We start from the raw sequence: 17,742 nt of genomic DNA on the forward strand, positions 1-17,742 counted from the left end.
GCAATGGAGTATTACACAGCAATTAGACAGAATGAAATCTTGCCCTTTGCAACTACATGGATGGAACTAGAGGGTATTATGCTAAGTGAAATTAGCCAGAGAAAGACAAATATCATATGACTTCACTCATATGAGGACTTGAAGATACAGAACAGATGCACACAAGGGAAGGGAAGCAAAAATAATATAAAAACAGGGAGAGGGACAAAATATAAGAGACTCTTAAAGATGGAGAAAAAACTGAGGGTTACTGGAGGAGTTGTGGGAGGGCGGATGGGCTAAATGGGTAAGGGGTAGGAATCAACTCCTGAAATCATAGTTGCACTATATGCTAACTAATTTGGATGTAAATTTTAAAAATAAAATAAAATAAAATTAGTGGATGCCTTGAAGAGTATATAAAAGCATATATTTTTTTTTAATTTTTTTTTTTTAACATTTTATTTATTTTTGGGAGAGAGACAGAGCATGAACGGGGGAGGGGCAGAGAGAGAGGGAGACACAGAATCGGAAGCAGGCTCCAGGCTCCGAGCCATCAGCCCAGAGCCCGACGCGGGGCTCGAACCCACGGACCGCGAGATCGTGACCTGAGCTGAAGTCGGATGCTTAACCGACTGCGCCACTCAGGCGCCCCAAAAGCATATACTTTTTTATATAGTGTGTGCAGAAGATCTTTACTTTAATGGTGACAGTGATGAGCCAGTATAGACTTCCATAGAGTATTTAATTTCATAGTGTGAGAAGTATTGTAAAAATAAAGCTTAAATGGAAAATAAGAGGGGTTAGCATAACACATATCATCTAAATAGTGTTAATAGTAAAAAGAATTCTAATTATTGATACAATAAAAGCCATCTTTGAGTAGAAATAGTTTTATTTCATTATTTCATTTCATTTTATGGCATTTTTAAGACGGCCCTGACAGCTTCATATTAATATACCATTTTTAAATTCCTATATTTATAATCATTATAATCTCTTTAAAAGTAAATATTGTAATTATAGAAACATTAAATAAATGTATTCTCATGTACCTTCAAAATATTCAAATAAAATAATAGTTTCAGTTGCCATCATTAGTTTTCTATGTATCTGTTACATATACGTGTACATAAAGAATATATAGTTTGGGTAACTAGTTTGTAAAATAAATGGTATTATACTGTGAAAAAGAAACTAAACATAATACAAAAGACTCTACAGCATATGTATCTTACTTCTAGAAAATCGAACAGTTACGATTATTTTGCATTTGTAGGCTATAGCTTTTAAATGACTTAAGGTAAAGGTCAAAAGAGGAAGTAAAAACCTCTCTCCTCAGAGTCCCAAGTCAAGATGAGCAGACTATCTTGCTTTAAGGCACCTGTTTCAGCCATAAATACCTGGACTGAATTACTTCCTGAGGCTTCATTCCCACAGTGAGAATATGGTAAGAGCAAGCCTCTTTGCAAGATGTCAAGGACAGGTCATTCTGACTCAGCTATGTGATTAGGGCCTTGAGTGTGACCAGAAGACAGCAGGCATAAATTCTAAGCCTCTGGGAGGCTCTGTGGAGCCAGGTGGACAGAGGAGCCAGTGGGTGAGCAGATGAACTTGAGCGGATTGCAACAGAAGAAGGGATCACAGTTTGTGCTGTCCCCCCAAACCAGTCACGAGCAGTCAAGTGCAGCCCTGGGGAACAATGGGAGAGTACAGGGCTCCAGGCTAGCTCATAACTGCTTCATTCCTCTGAATCTCAGCTGCCTTAAGTCTCAAATGAAAGTTATACCGAACACCTTTTTATCTCCCTGACCTCACAATACTTTGTTTTTGCTGCTCTTAATATTAACTGTTACCTCCATTAAGGTCTAACAGGCTGGAAATGCTTGGTAAAGTGGCTTTTCTCCTGATAAAAGGAACATAAAAAAGAAATGCCAGCCAAAACAATCAAACTTACACAACACAAACCCATACTTAGCATCTTATAATTGGCATTCACGTGTTCAGTAATACTTACTGACCGTCTGCTTGGCAGCAGGGATAGGGCTTGACTGGGACTAATGGATAATCAAGAGAGACTTGGTCCCTAACCTCTGTAACTTCCAATATGGCAAGAGCCAAAGAGAGAAGCATGATCATTCTTCTCCCACAAGACACTGCACTTCACAATGTCCACTGTCCAATGGCTGGACCCTACATAACCCCTACTGCTCTTAAATAATCTCTAAATCTTTCACCCACAAATACATCTTAAACTTCTCATAACTATTTCAACAAATGGGCATTTAGTTTCTTAAGTTCTACATGTCAGTACTTTCTATATCATTTTACCACTCAATCACATATTCTGCATGAGGTCGTATTTTAAAAATAACACAAAGGGGTGCCTGGGTGGCTCAGTCAGTTAAGCATCTGACTTCGGCTCAGGTCATGACCACGTGGTTCTATGAGTTTGAGCCCTACATCGGGCTCTTTGCTGTCAGTGCAGAGCCCACTTCGGATCTTCCCTCCCTCCCTCCCTCCCTCTCTCTCTCTCCCTTCCCCACTCGCGCTCTCTCTACTTCAAAAATAAACAGTTGAACGAATAAGTAAATAAATAAAACACATAAGTGGTGGCCCACTGAGGTCTTGAGCAAGCCACACAAATTCTCTTATTCCTAGTTTTCTCTTATAAAACTGGGGAAGTATCTCTGGGTGACTTCAATTTCTTCCACCTCTTACAATTATTATAAGATTTTATGATCACTGTGTACTACAAACCTTTAAACAACACCAACTAGAAAATGTTTATAAACTTAGAACCCAATATGCTGGGTTCATGGCAGACCTGTCTCCCTGATTCCTTAAAACCATTAGAGCTATCACTTCAACCTGAGAAAAGTAAACAAGACTCCAAGCCAAGAAAGAACTCGTTTGACTGCTTTCCTTGCCTTCCAATAATCAAAGCAATATTGTCTAAGTGTCTGGCTCCCAAATACTTTTCAATGCTTCAACTCGGTCTAGCATAAGCAGTATTTTCATCTAATCAGTAACTGCATGGCAACATCCCTCCTTCTATGTTGCCTGACCCTTATTGCATTGATTTTTTTTTTATTGAACTATACCGAACATACAGAAAAGTATAAAAAGCTATCGATTTTTAAAGAGGACTAAATAGGTCTCTTCATAGGGTCCTAGTATGTGCCAAACACAATGGTGGTGGTTGGGGATACAAAGGTCAGGCACAGATGAGAACAGACAGCTAAGCAGAAGTGTAATAATGTCTATAAATTCCAGAACGTGCCTAGTTCAGGCATGACATATAAGCCTTTCAAGTGTATCAATGCAGGTAATGTATACTCAAATACATTGGTACCTCTAGTTTATAAATGGTTTTGCCTTTTTGAAAATTTGCTCCCAGTTGGCTGTCTGAAATTTAAAGCACATTTTCCCCCAACACGCACCGCTATAAATGTGGCTAGGTTTCCAAGCCAACACACAAAAGACCAATTTAACACATACAGCAACTGAAATACTATACATCTGCCTTGCAAAAGGAGCAGGAAACATTACTGCAGCCAGAGAACTGTGAGTGATCGTATCACCTTGAAAGCTGGAGCTTAAGGGAAAGCAGAGAGTAGGTTAATAAGGGGTGCAGACGGAGTGGGGAGGAGGTGGCTGTCGGCTTTAAGGCAACTCACCTCAGGAATTTTGAAACCAAGGGTCAGGGAGGCCTCACTTCAATCAAATCTAGGTTCCTCCACTTAAAAACTGGGTGCCTTTAGGGGTGCCTGGGTGGCTCAGTCGGTTAAGCGTCCGACTTCAGCTCAGGTCACGATCTCGCGGTCCGTCAGTTTGGGCCCCGCATCGGGCTCTGGGCTGATGGCTCGGAGCCTGGAGCCTGCTTCCGATTCTGTGTCTCCCTCTCTCTCTGCCCCTCCCCCGTTCATGTTCTGCCTCTGTCTCAAAAATAAATAAACGTTAAAAAAAAATTAAAAAAAAAAAACAACTGGGTGCCTTTAGGGGCACCTGGATGACTCAGTCCGTTGAGCATCCCACTTCAGCTCAGGCCATGACCTCGCACTTTGTGAGTTCCAGCCCCGCGTTGGTCTCTCTGCTGTCAGCATTGCTGTCAGCACAGAGCCTGCTTCAGATCCTGTTCCCCTCTCCTCTCTCTCTGCTCCTCCACCTCTCTCAAATATAAACATTAAAAAAAAAAAACCTGGATGTCTTTAAACATATTTGGTCATTCTTAGCCTCGGTGTACTGAACTTAATGTCTGGCACAGAGTAAGCATTCAATACACAATAAAGTAGTTTATACACTTTTTTTAAATCTGCTTGAGACTTTATGGCTTTCATCTTCCCTGGCATAAAAGTATCCTTAACACATAGCTGGGTTTATCATTATTAGAAAATTTTCAGTTTCCACATAAAACAAAGCCATTTTTTTTAAGCGTCTAGACAAGAAGTGTACAAGGAAAAGCATATGAGAAAACGACAGCCTCAGTTAAAATGAAGTAGCTAAAAAGGGACTGAAGATAGAGGGAAAAGATAGATCTATAATGCACAGAGGATTCCCCTGATAAGAGAAGACATGGCAGGGAATTACAAGGATTTTCCAGTGATTTATGGTCTGTCTACACAATGAGGAAAAGACAGGAGTGATAGTAAATAGTAGTGACAAACCCTTATGGAGTATTGGTACACGTACACACACATGCTCATGCATATGCTCATGTAATCCTTACAACCTAAAAACTAGGTGCTATCATTATCCCCATTTTACACAGGAGGAAACCAAGACACAAAGAGTTTGAGTAACTTGCCCAGGATCGAAAAGCTAGTAAAATAAAGCAGAATTCAAACCCACAGATTCTAGTTCCAGATTTGGAAGTCTGAGCCACTATGTTATACTGATGTTTTTGTAGCAGTGGGAACCCAGCCATTTGCATTAGGAGGTTTCCTGCGTCACAAGTTCATAACTTGAGTATGATCTATCGATCAAGTTCCCATTTATAAACATGCAAACATTACAATCATTTACACATTCCCTGGCAATTTTCAGTTGGAGTGGGAAACTAACATTTATTAAATGCTGCTGAATCCCAGGTGCCGTCTGAAGTTATTTCATGTGTTCTACCTCATTTAACCTTCACAAAACTACCTTTGTGATAGGCACTAGTAAATCCATTTTACAGCTGAGAAAAACTGAGGGTCAATTATGAACCCAAAGTCACAGACCTAGCTGTGGCAGAGGACAGCCTCAGACCCAGTTCTTGCTGGTTCCAAGTCCAGCCTGCTTTTCACAACACATCTAGATCCAAACCTGTAAACATGGAACATACTATATAATAATCAGGTAATAAAAAATAACAGTAAATCAAGTTTGATTTACACTGTCAAAAAGATTTCACACAAAAGTACTGAAAACTCTGTTTAGGACAGCTAAATGAACCCAGTTGCCTATTTCACCCCCATCCCCTCACGGTAAAATCCTCTCAGATCCTCTTTATTACTTAGCATCTAACAATACCAAACACAATACGGGTGAGGAGAGGCACTTTTTGGAGAGGCAAAAACTGCTTCAGAAGCATTAAGCTATAAAATGGGACAGAAACAAGTTCCATTGGTTTAAATGCCAAAACAGCAAAAACAAAAAAACAAAACAAAACATACACACAAAACAAAGAGACAAGTGACCAGACAGTACAAAGGGTTCTTCTAAGAGAAGCGTTTTCCAATTGTATCTCAGTAAAGCTGGGGATAGAGTAGAAAGAGTAGAAAGGGTGTTTATCTGTTTTAATGCCAGAGGGCTTCAAATCTGAATTTTGGGTCTGCTATTTATTAGCTTTGTTTGCTCCATCTGGAAAATGCTGCTGTTAAGATCCAACTCTCTATGAAAAGATTAAATACCAAATACAAAGCACATATAACAGCAGGCATAAAAGTTCACTAATCTTGAGTTTCATCCTCTTGCTCCCTCTCCTTCCTATCGATAAAGATGTGCTACACACCCACAAACCTGGGAGACAACCTGCCCCAAGCACATGTTAATCAAAAGATTACAAGACACTTATAAAGTCGTTTTCTCATTTTCCACCAAACCCACATCATGTTTCCCGTGTTGCCCCAGAGCCTTTTTGTCTGTTTCTTCTCAGTTACTTCTCTTCTACCATCTTGGTGTCACTTCAGGATGGTTACACTAAGGAGCTACTATTTATTATTTATAATCCTATCACCAAAAAAAGACGTTGAGGCTACCTACATGAATATAAAAGCCACATACGACAGAACCACTCATTAAAGGAAGGACTTAACATATGTGACAAGTGATCTGATGGGAGACTGAGGCAAGGAGATTATCGTCAGAAAAAACAGATAGCAAGCTAAAACAAGCAAATAACTCGGCCCTGAGCTTTCAGTCAAGGAAACATTATGAATTAAAGAGCATTCTTTTCTTTATAAAAGGAAACAACAATTCCTAAAGAGGAACATCAGTAATTTGCCTGAATGTATTTATCTAAGCTCAATATTGACAGGACCAAGAATACAACTAATGTCTTCCAAAACACCTAATCTTTCACAAAACTGTACCTCTTTATATAAGACTCAAGGATTTAATCTGACCAAATTCCCATCAGCAAAACATTCTCATTTACAACATCTACATATTGTATATATCTACACAGGACTTAGCATTTATTCAATAAACACCCACGTGCCTACTGTGAAAGGCCATATTACAGTGAATGAGACTGTTCCTGGCCTCCAAGACCTTGAGACTGTACAGTAGAAGCCAGTCTACAAAAGAACTGAGGCACAAGGCAGAACACAATGCCCTCAAAAAAAGGACTGCACACCACTGAAGTGCTACATGTATACAAACTTCTTGTCTGGGATGAGGGGGAGGGAGTAGGGACATTTGAAGGGGCCGTGAAAGGCCGTGAAAGAAATGTGGCAGACAGAGAGAGCAGAAGGCATAGGCAAAGTACATTAAAAAAGAAGACTGCAGGGGCACCTGGGTAGCTCAGTCGGTTGATTGTCCCCAACTCTTCATTTCAGCTCAGGTCATGGTCTCATGGGTTTGTGAGATTGAGCCCCGTGTTGGGCTCTGCACTGACAGTGTGGAGCCTGCTTGGGATTGTCTCTCTCCTCTCTCTCTCTCTCTCTCTCTCTCTGCTCCTTCCCCCAATCCACGCATGCACACTATGAATAAGTAAATAAACAAATAAATAAAACAATTTAAAAAAAAGAAGACTGCAGAAAAACAGAAGAAATGTTTAAGGCTGAATGCAATACAGTACATAATCTATTTTGGCACAGTGCAGAGGAAGAGAAATTGGAGAAGCTGAAAAGTTGAGGTCTTATCATAAGAAGCCTTGAATGCCACAGCAAGGTGGAGTTTAGACTATTTTCTGTACGCAGTAGGGGCTTCCGAAGGCTTGTGGTCAGGGAAATTCTATGACCTGAATCCAGCTGCAAGAAGATTATTCAATATCTGTGTGGAGGACAAACTGGAGGGAAAGGGCTGCAGGCAGGGAGGCTACATTAGAGATTGCTGGGATCACCAGGCAGAAGAAAGTTAGCTCAAGGCAGGGACCACTGAGCAGTGAAAGGTGCAAATACTGGAAGGGAGCACTAAGGGCAGCAAACTTTGGCCCACGCACCAAATCCCGCCTGCCACTTGTTCTGGACAGCTAAGAAGCTGTATAAATTTTACATTTTTAAGTGGTTGGGAAAAAACATTTTGTGACCAGTGAAAATTCAAATTTCAGGGTCCATACATAAAATTTTATTGGAACATAGCCACACTCATTGGTTTATATACTGTCTATATTTGCTTCAGTTCTACAACAGAATTGTGTAGCTGTGACAAAAGCAGCATGGTCCTCAAAGCTAAAAATATCTACTGCCTTTTCCTTCACAGAAAAAGTTTTCTGACCGCTGGTCTAAGGTTTTGAGGGTAGCAGACAGAGACGGTATTATGAGGAACAGAGAAATCATCCATTGGTAAGGCAGGACCAGAAAGAGAGATACCAAGTTTGAAGCAGTCAAATAAGAGGTGTCAGTAAGACATCCAGATAAGAGAGCACAGCATGAAATGGAAAGACCATTCCTAATGGGGCCTAGGCCTCTGCTGTTCCCCCTGCCTGGATGTTCCTTTAGATCCTGGCATGGCCCGGGTCCCACTTATTACTCAGGCTTGAACTCAAATGTCACTTCCCAGGGGGAAGTCCCTCTCCCACCCACTTAAGCACTCTCTACTCATTATCTTATTTTCTTTATTGCATTTATCACCACCTGACATTATCTTGTTTATTTATGGATACATTTAACATCTTGGAGTGTGGCTCTTTAAGGAGAGGCCTTTCCTCTTGTTGCCTAGAGCATCCCCAGTGCCTTGAATAGCACTTAGGGGTGCTCAACAACTGGAACTCAGGTGAAAGCAAGCCATCCACACAGTTGCAGTAACAAAAGAGACTTGCCATTCACAGAAGCTTGGGGAAAAGTCTTCACTGGGGGAAAGGGAGAGATGAGAAGAGGAGAAGACACCAAAGAGAAGAGACAAAGATAAAGAAAGGAAGGAGAGAGGTACTGTGCTTCGAAGCCAGACAGCAGTGGAGCTGCGGGACAGCTTTCAGGAAGGGGTTAACAGCATCAAATGTTTTAGATAACAAGAGCAGAAGAAAGGTGTCAAAATGTGACAGCAAGAAGGTCACCAGTGACCTCAAAGAAGAAGTCTCAAGAGTGTGGAGGTGGCAGTCAGATTGCAAAGAATTAAAGCATGACTGAGTGAAAGGAAATGAAGGCTTTCAAGGCATTTGGCAGAGAGGGCAGAGAGAGAAGAGAGATGTTCCCAGGGGTGGTAGCAATCGGGGAATCCTTCTTTCTTTTTTTCACACAGGATTCAAGTCCCATCATGTCACTTGATGCCCTGTTTTAAAGCCTTCAATTTCCCCTCCTATGTTACAAGGCCAAGGTAATATGGCCCAGAAGCACCCTGCTTGATCAGGTTCCTGCCAACCTTACCAGCCTGCATCTTTGTCCCCTCTGCTCCAGCTGCAGTGTTGGTTCCACCTCAGGTCCTTTGCACATGCTGTCTCCTTTAGCTGGAAAAACCTCCTCATCCTCTTAGCCTGGCTAACTCTTTCACCCTTCAAATTTCAATATTTAAAAATTTAAAAATATACCATAGAGACCCCCTCTTCTTACTGCCTTCAACCTCTACAGCAATCTAGTACTGGTACTTCGCATAGTTGTGACACAGGTTGTAGAATTGTTGAATTATTGTGTTTTCTGTTAGCAAGGAGGCTTCCTGAGGGCAGAAATCAGGCCTATCTTGCTCTCACATAATAACACATTTACAGATAATAGTTAAATAAAGGAATAAACATGAAAACCTGAAAGCATTTCTATATCAGCCAGTTTGTACATCTCTAGCAGCCCACTTCCTAAATCCACATCAAGTGGGCTTATAATTTATATTCAGGCTCATCCAGCAGTCTCTAACCAACATGCATGAATGGTCATTCTAAACAGGTATAAAGATGGGATTCTTTGGAGATGCCACAATACATGAAATGATTTTTCCAATTAGAAAACTCATATACGGTGATTAGCAGACTTACCTAGTTTTACACAATGGCTTTAACGGGGCGGGGGGGGGGGTAGTGTCTGCCTCCCTGTGTACAATCTTGTTCAATAACAAAATTTTTTACTGGGAAAATATACATTTGGCAGATTGTTTTCTCCTTATTTTTTTTTCTTTTCTCTTACGATAAAGATTTTAAATTCTACTTATTGAAAAAAACTGCTAAAATTACAGCCTTGCTACAGCTTGAGCAAATTAACTGCAAATAAGTCTGCAGATATAATTGTGCTTAATTGAATGAACTGTTATCAGTTCTAATAGCTGTAAGCCCTTTAAATCACCATTAAAAACAAGAGCTGTGTTAATTACAAAATGTTCTTACCTATTTCTACTTTAAATATACAAACTTGCCTGAGTTACCCAATGCACCTGAAAATAATCAACCTAAATTTATTTTTTAAATACCTACAGGCCAACCTGTTCACCATTTGAGCTGCCCCTCCACAAAGTTAAATCAGAGAATTTTACCAGAAGACAAGGAAAAGATACAACTAACACCTTTGTTAGCAAAGAACATGGGATGAAAATGTCAAGAGCTCTTCTCCAACCACGTGGCAACTGTTATTCTTGAGAATATAAATGCAATATAAACAGTACTGAGAAGGAACTAAAGGTATATTTAAAATATGATTAGGAGGAAGGGCTAACTTTCTTGTGCAGTTTGTATTTTGGGTAAACCTTGCTTCTGGAAAGCACATATCTGAAATAGAAACTGGTAAGACAAAATTCAGGAGAAACTGAATATATACTTCAGAGTTCCTTTAAACTCTTATAATTGCTTAAAGAGCAAAATTCCCTAACACATCATCTGACTTGTAAGATTTTTAACTTGCACACAACTCTGAAAACACCATTTTACAAAAGGGTATGCCTATGTTTCTGCCACTTCCTAAGTAAACTGAATCAGTGAGAGCAACACCGTACCTTTACATTGACTTGCCCAGAAAGTCTAATACATTCCTACCAAATTATATACTTTGCATGACCTTTAAAGTTAAATTAAAGGCACCTTTGTTTCTCATTTTTCCTTAAAAATATAACACCTAATGTGTTATCATCTTTGGTGCTGTCTACATAACAAATTCCTCTAGATTTCAGAAACTGCATACTTTAAGTGCCTAAACTTTTTTGGTTTATCCGTTTCTAATCGAAGCCTTTCTAATATAGAATGTATTAGCCACTCTGTTTTGTATTTAATGGGTCACACTTCCCTGCCATCTTTTTTTTTTTTTAAGTTTATTTATTTTGAGAGAAAGTGGGGGGGGGGGGAGAGAGGGAGGGAGCGAGAGAGAGAATCCCAAGCAGGCTCTGTAATGTCAGCACCAAGCCCAATACAGGGCTTGCACCCATGAACCATGAGATCATGACCTGAGCTGAAACCAAGAGTCGGAAGCTTAAATGACTGAGCTACCCAAGCGCCCCTCCCTTCCATCTTAAAGCATTCTGGACACGATTTAAGCTCTTCACTTTGTTTTTAACCCAAAGCACTCACCAATAAAAAAATAAAAACACAAATGTTTAGCTTATACCTTGTGCCTGGCACCATTCCAAACTCTTCAGGCATAGTCATTCAATTCTCCCAACAAGCTTAGAGGTAGGTACCATCTTTACTTCTTTTTACTGATGAGACAAGCTTAAGTTGCCCACATTGTCACAGCTCAGATCAAAACAAGCAGCCTGGCTACAGTTACAAAAAAGGATTTACTTTTTTGCATGTGTAAAATCTACAACTGAGAAACCCTGAATGAACAACTCCAAGTTTCTTCCACTAAGTCTGTAAGGCAAGGATTTTTGCATGCTTTTTTCTGTTTATTCACTCCCTGAGATTCATAGCACAGGCTCAACAAGTATTTACTGAATGAATAAAGGAATGAACAAAGTGTTGTGTGAATATTACTGTTAAATAAATTCAGTTACCACAGATTAAAAATATCCCAACAAAGACCAGCTCTGTCTTCTGGCTAGAGCAGACTTAAAGAAATTTTCGTTTTTCTTCTAATGCAAGTCTCGCCTCCAGACTGGGCAATTTATTCACAGAGCACCAAGGAAAAATGTGTACCCGCTGCCAGCTGCTAAGAATCACAGATCATAAAATCTTAGAAGTAAATATATCATGGAAATGAACTTCATGTTTTATGCTTGCTTGTTGCCCCAAAATACCAAAAAACCTGGTGCACTTCAGAGGGAAGAATACTCATAGGAAGTAGCTTCCTGCCCCTGAAACCCAGTAATTTCAACATGGCAGCTGCTTAAAACCCCACGTTACCGCTGGGTTTTCGAGACAGGAAGCAATAGTGGCACACCTAGCTGAGTACAGGGGAGAGCAAGAAGCAGAGAGGAAACAACATGCCGAGTGAGAACATGGCTTGGAGGTTAGCCCACAAAGTATGAAAACAATGAACCAATTTTTCTAATGTCTCCTATAATGCATTTTACCTGTACGTGGCAATTACCAAAAAACAGAAAATGAAGGGCTTAGAAACAAATATACCTTCTCTGGTCAATAGCACCTTCACTGCTCCCCCTTTTCTCATCGTTAGCTCTTCTTCCAATTTTAAGGACTCTTCCAGAAATTGATAAGAACTCAATGGTCTTTAAACGGGAAAGGGAGTAGACCATGGATGACTATTCTCCTCCACTTTCCTCAATTTTCTAATCATTCTACAATGAGTGTTTCCTCTTGCTATGATGAAAAAATAATCCTTAGGTTTAAAGAAATTATAGAGCTTTGAAGTTTATGTTATAAGAAAACTACATTAAATAAATCCTTTTCCCCCCAAAATTAGTAACAATTCAATAATACCAAACCATCCAATCTTTTCACTCCATAACCTTAACCTCTTTGCTCGTCAACTACTAATATATCTAAACAATTTTAAAAATCATGTCTTGGGGCTCCTGTGTGGCTCAGTCGGTTAAGCGTCCGACTTCGGCTCAGGTCACGATCTCATGGTTCGTGGGTTCGGGCCCCACGTCGGGCTCTGTGCTGACAGCTCAGCTCCTAGAGCCTGTTTCAGATTCTGTGTCTCCCTCTTTCTCTGAGCCTCCCCTGTTCATGCTCTCTCTCTGTCTCAAAAATAAATAAATGTTAAAAAAAAATTTTTTTAAATGTCTTCCTAACAATTATATGTGTGGCACTTCATAGTTTCCATGCATTATTTAACTGATTTTCCCCCAACAACTTTTTGAAATGGTGAACACTTTTACTTCCATTCTACAGATGAGGAAAATTGGGAACTGAAGGGAAGCTATTTGCCAAGACAGAAGCCCACATCTTCTTGTTTCCTACCTGGCATTTCGAAAGAGAATTTCTCAACCCCAGTGCTACTGACATTTTTTTGAGCCAGATAATTCTTTGTTCTGTGGGGCTGCCTCATGCATTATAGGATGTTTAGGAACATCCTTGACCTCTTTCCATTAGATGCCAACAACACTGCCCCCAGTGAGAAATACTGGTCTAAAAGTATCTGAGAGGTTCTTTTTGGCATCTCTACTTTATGACAAGGCTCCATATACCACTAAGCCACAAGAAATCACAAAGCATCAGATGCTGCTTGTTCGGGGACATTGAGTTAATTAACCAATTCCCCATTCACTTAAAAAAAAACTTTAAATGTGGAAATGAACAAGAAAAATGTCCTTGTACGAATAGTTACATCTCAGATGATAAATTTTCTGAAAAGCATAAATTACCTCATAGAACACAACAAGGACACACGTAATAAAAAATATAAAATGATACACATGGGTTTAGGGGGAAAAACACTTATCAGAGGAGTTAGAAAACACAGATCTTGGTCTTTGCTAATGAACCTTATTAACACAGTTATACACTAGTGTTCCCTCTAGAAAAGTGAATATAAACCTACACACGCTCTCAATACTTGCTTCAGTTGGGTTTCTGTCCAACTATATGTATGACCTAAAGCTTTTCAGAAGAAATTGAGTGATAACCTTAAAACATTACTAGAATTTGTGGTCTGCAGTTGAAACCACTAGTGTTTGTGAACCCAGAATCTAAACTGGTAGACCTAACAATCTGATTTAAAAGCACTCAATTTAAGTTCCTTCATGCCATTTCATCCAAATCCCTATTCCTGCAAAAGCAACTCCACCCTCAAAATTCCTTATTTTTAGCAGCTTCTTAGCAAATTCCTGAATTGAAAAAATTTTGCAACATAATTCATCTTAATCTGTACTAAGGGTGGATACCAAATGACCAGAAAGATAGTCACAAGTACAGTATTAAACGGACACTAAGCCTGCTTAAATTATAGCAATTTGCAAGTAGTTATATGTTATATTTTGGAAAGTGAATTATTTTACCTACATATGTACAATTTATTTACCCTCCATCATCATTTCCTAATAACTGCAATTAGTATATCATGGAATGGGGAAACTAAACTGGCTTTTATTCAATGCAGAATATCACACTGAAATCTCTGAATTTAAAAATGCATTTTTGTAGCTATTTAGAGAAATCAAGATATAGTGAAAGTGCTCAGTTAATATGATAAGTAGAATTATTAAGGTGGTGATTATTCCTATTCATAATGTCCACAATCACTCAGGTATGATGTACTTTAAACGTGATCTAGATCTATATATATACAGGAGACATTTTCTCCATAATACACAGCATATTGTACCCCAAGTGTCTGGTACCCTTATGGTCTCCATTAACCTCCACCACAAAGTACAAAAAAGAACACATTGATCCTTCAGTGAGAACGACTCCCTGGTCTTAGAAAACAGAGCCACCAAAAGCAAAAGCGAGAAACAGCACAAAATGGGGTTTTGGAAAAGGAAGAACAAGGATTTAATCAATATAAAATGCTCATCTGAAAAATTTTTTTGCACCGTGTATATGCCCATGATCCTTTCCTTTAAAAATTGCCAACAAAGACTCCACAGTCAAATCTAATTGTTTCTGCATTCTACTCCTCACTTAACTGTCCAAGGTTTTTAATGCATTCCTCCCTGAAAGAAGCAATGACAATTTTATACCGCTGTGAACTCCTGCCACTGAAAGAAAAACTCTGACTCTGAAAGAAAGAAAAGGAAGAAAAAAAAGAAAGGTTAATAGCATGTATTTACCCTGGGCTTAAAGACCGACGGCTCACAGCCACGTATCAGAGAAGTGGCTCGCTCCTTTCCCCAACGGACACACAGGAATTCAGAGGATACACAATGTTTTAAAAATGTGAACACCTGCCAATAATCACACCTTTTATCTGTTCTCCCTAAAGAAGTTCCGTGATGAAGACACATCCAAGGAGCCCACATCCCTAGAACCTTGGGATGTGACTTGAGAGGGGTGTTTACCAGTCCTGCTAAAGCGACATCTCCCTTTGATGCTTGGCGACCACGCGCGGATGGGGTCTGAGGAGTAAGACAGGAGGCCAGAGACCAGCCCTAGTTTCAGTTATTCAGTCCCATTACAGAAGGATTCGCACTTCCCCCAGTGGCTCTCTCTTACTGTTCCTCTTCCCAGGCCCTCTCGCCCAAGATGTGTCTTTCCCCCTCCTCGCTGGCTGCTAGGCCACGGTCCCAAAAGACCCTGAAGGGGGAGGGGGCGTTTCCTGAGTCCACAGATGCCCCCTCCTTGCCCCAGACATGCCCCCAAATCTCACAAACTTTCCCTCGCTAGATGGCAAAGGAGGACAACGGCGAAGACCCTCGGCCTCCGTCCTGAGGCCAGAGAAAACCTCCTCCCGCCCCTACCCCAACAGCAATTATGCCAGAGTGCTGGCGGTCAAGTTCTCGGTGCAAGAGCGAGGAACGTCAGACCTCAAGCCCGCGCCTGTATCTCAGGGTGGTATAAACAGGATGTCAGCGCGTTCCAGACTTGTTTATGAAAATTTGGTGTGTGCTCTGGGGGAGGGAGCGGCGAGCCTTAACCATCCCCCCCATCCTGGCGTGGGGCTCCCGCCCCCCAACCTCCCCGCCGCCAGCAGACTCCGCTTGGCTGGAAATCCCCCGCTTCCTCGCCCGCACCCACACGCCCCCAGCCCGCCCGGGCCCCAGGTCCACCGCCCCGCTTGCTGAGCGGCCGGGGGTGCGCAACTGCCGAGAACAGAGAGCAGCGGCCGCGTCGGCCGCCGGCGCCCGGCTCCGCGCCCCTCGCCCGGCCGTCGGCGGCCGCCACAGGCTTCTCCACCTCCCCTCCGTGACACTCACCACTTCCGTGTGCGCCTGGGCCGGAGGGTGCTCCGGGTCGCTGCGCAGGTCCGGCGGCCTGCTAGCTCAGCGGCCAGCCCCGCAGGGCCCCGGCGAGCGCGCGCCCGGGGCTGAGGAGGGGGCGCGGGATGGGAAATCAGGGCTAGGGCGCAGGCCAGCGCTGGAAGCGGCTGCTAGCTACTCCGCGGCCGCCGCGGCCTGCCCTCGCGACGCTCCCGCCCCGCCCCGCCACTGGCTCCGCCTCCCAGGCCGAAGTCGGTCCCGCCTCCTCGTGACGTCACGAGCTACAGCCTAAGAAACAGGGGGCGGAGGCTGCAGACCAGTGGTGGGCTCAGCTACCGCGCAAGAACCAGCGCCACTAGTGTTCCCGTCCGGTTCCCACTCGGCGTCGTTCATGCTTCCCCCCGCCCCCCCACTCGCTTCTTTACACCGCGTCTTCTAGAAACACCAGTCTAGGGAGGAGAGGTCTGAGAGGGCAAAAAGTAAAATTGTTGTGAGGTTTTGGCCATAGGTTGACACCTCCCAAGTTTGATGTGCTCCTGCACCGCGATGCTTTGATCACAGTCCTCTGCCCCTTGTCGCGACAGAATAAGAGATGAGCTGTAGAGCACCTGACTAGCAGGAACTTAAGAACAAATTTTATTTGACATAGACAAGGTACTTCAGATCCAACCCATGCCCTATTTAAAGAGCTCTTTTAAATTAAAAAAAAAAAAAGAACATTTGTTGATATCTAATATATTCATGTATTCAGCACTTTTCATTTTTTACTAATAATCTCTCAAAGTAGGTATTATCCTCGTTTTAGCTATGAGAAAACAAATTGAGGTTTATGTATCTTAAAGTCACACTACAGCCAGGATTCATATCCCGTAGGCAGTCTACAGTCAGATCCTGACAATTTTACTTCCAAGGAATCTCTAGTCCTTTCACTTCTCTAACTGTTCCAACAGTTAGAGAATACAAGAGACTACAGTCTCTATTTAATTTTCTACAGTGAGCTTTTAAAATTTCAAATCTGTTCCACTCCCAAGCTTGAAACAATCCAGTGCCTTCCCCGGGAAAATCCTCCTAGGCATGAGGTCAGGCTTCTGCAGCTCAGTCACTGTGGACTAAGACTGCCCCACCTGCCCAGCTAATCCTGCTGGAGGGTTCCTGATAACTTGGGGGACTACTAAGACTTACCTCATACTGAGCAAGAAGTGCCAGTGTGGTTCCTGGTGAGTGAAAAGAGCACTTGATTCTAGAGTTCTAGATTTTAGGTCTGGGTCCCACCATTAGCCACCTGTGATACCCTAAACAAGTTACAGGTTACTCATAAAAGTTGAGGGGCAGACTAAAAGATCTCCAAACTGCCTTCTGGAAGGAGATAGAAGAGTTAACAGAGAGGACAGGAGAAGCAAGCAGGGAGGGTCGTGGCCCCAGCTGTCTCCATTTGTGGGTGTTTGTGTGCATGTATTGCCTCACCTGCAACTCAGGGCTGTTCACATCACATTCCTCACCTGTTAAATTGGGATATACCTTCCTTACAGGGATTATGCTGAAGGTGAACTAAGATAATGCAGCCCCAGGGTGCCTAGGTTCCTCAGTAGGTTAAGCATATGACTTTGGTTTAGGTTATGATCTCACAGTTTGCAGGTTCAAGCCCCAGGTCGGCCTCTGTGCTGACAACTCAGATCTTGGAGCCTGCTTTGGATTCTGTTCTCCCTCTCTCACTGAGCCCCCCCCCCCCAAAATATATAAACATTTTATAAAGAAGATAATGCAGGTCTGGCACAGTGGTGGGCTCGGTAAGTCATTTTTATTGAGCTGGGCCTTAAAGAACAGGTGGGAGTGAATGAATGGAGACAGAAACATGAAAGAGCCACATTTCAGGGAAGGCGAAAAGTAAAGATAAAGGCCAGTCAGGACAGCAGCAATGACCCCATTGTACTCAAGAATGAATCT

At 41.9% G+C, this 17,742-nt stretch overlaps 1 protein-coding gene across 1 annotated transcript in view; it reads right to left on the reverse strand.

The window, feature by feature from the left end:
• JAK1 (Janus kinase 1) overlaps nucleotides 1-15,936 on the reverse strand; it is a 127,632-nt gene extending 111,696 nt beyond the window's left edge. The window contains exon 1 of the mRNA XM_027058982.2: nucleotides 15,796-15,936. The gene's annotated coding sequence lies outside the window, so the exon portion shown is untranslated. The remainder of the gene's footprint in view (nucleotides 1-15,795) is intronic.
• Nucleotides 15,937-17,742: the final 1,806 nt, after the last annotated feature.

Source organism: Acinonyx jubatus, chromosome C1, assembly GCF_027475565.1.
Source record: "Acinonyx jubatus isolate Ajub_Pintada_27869175 chromosome C1, VMU_Ajub_asm_v1.0, whole genome shotgun sequence".
In the NCBI taxonomy this organism is placed as follows: Eukaryota; Metazoa; Chordata; class Mammalia; order Carnivora; family Felidae; genus Acinonyx; species Acinonyx jubatus.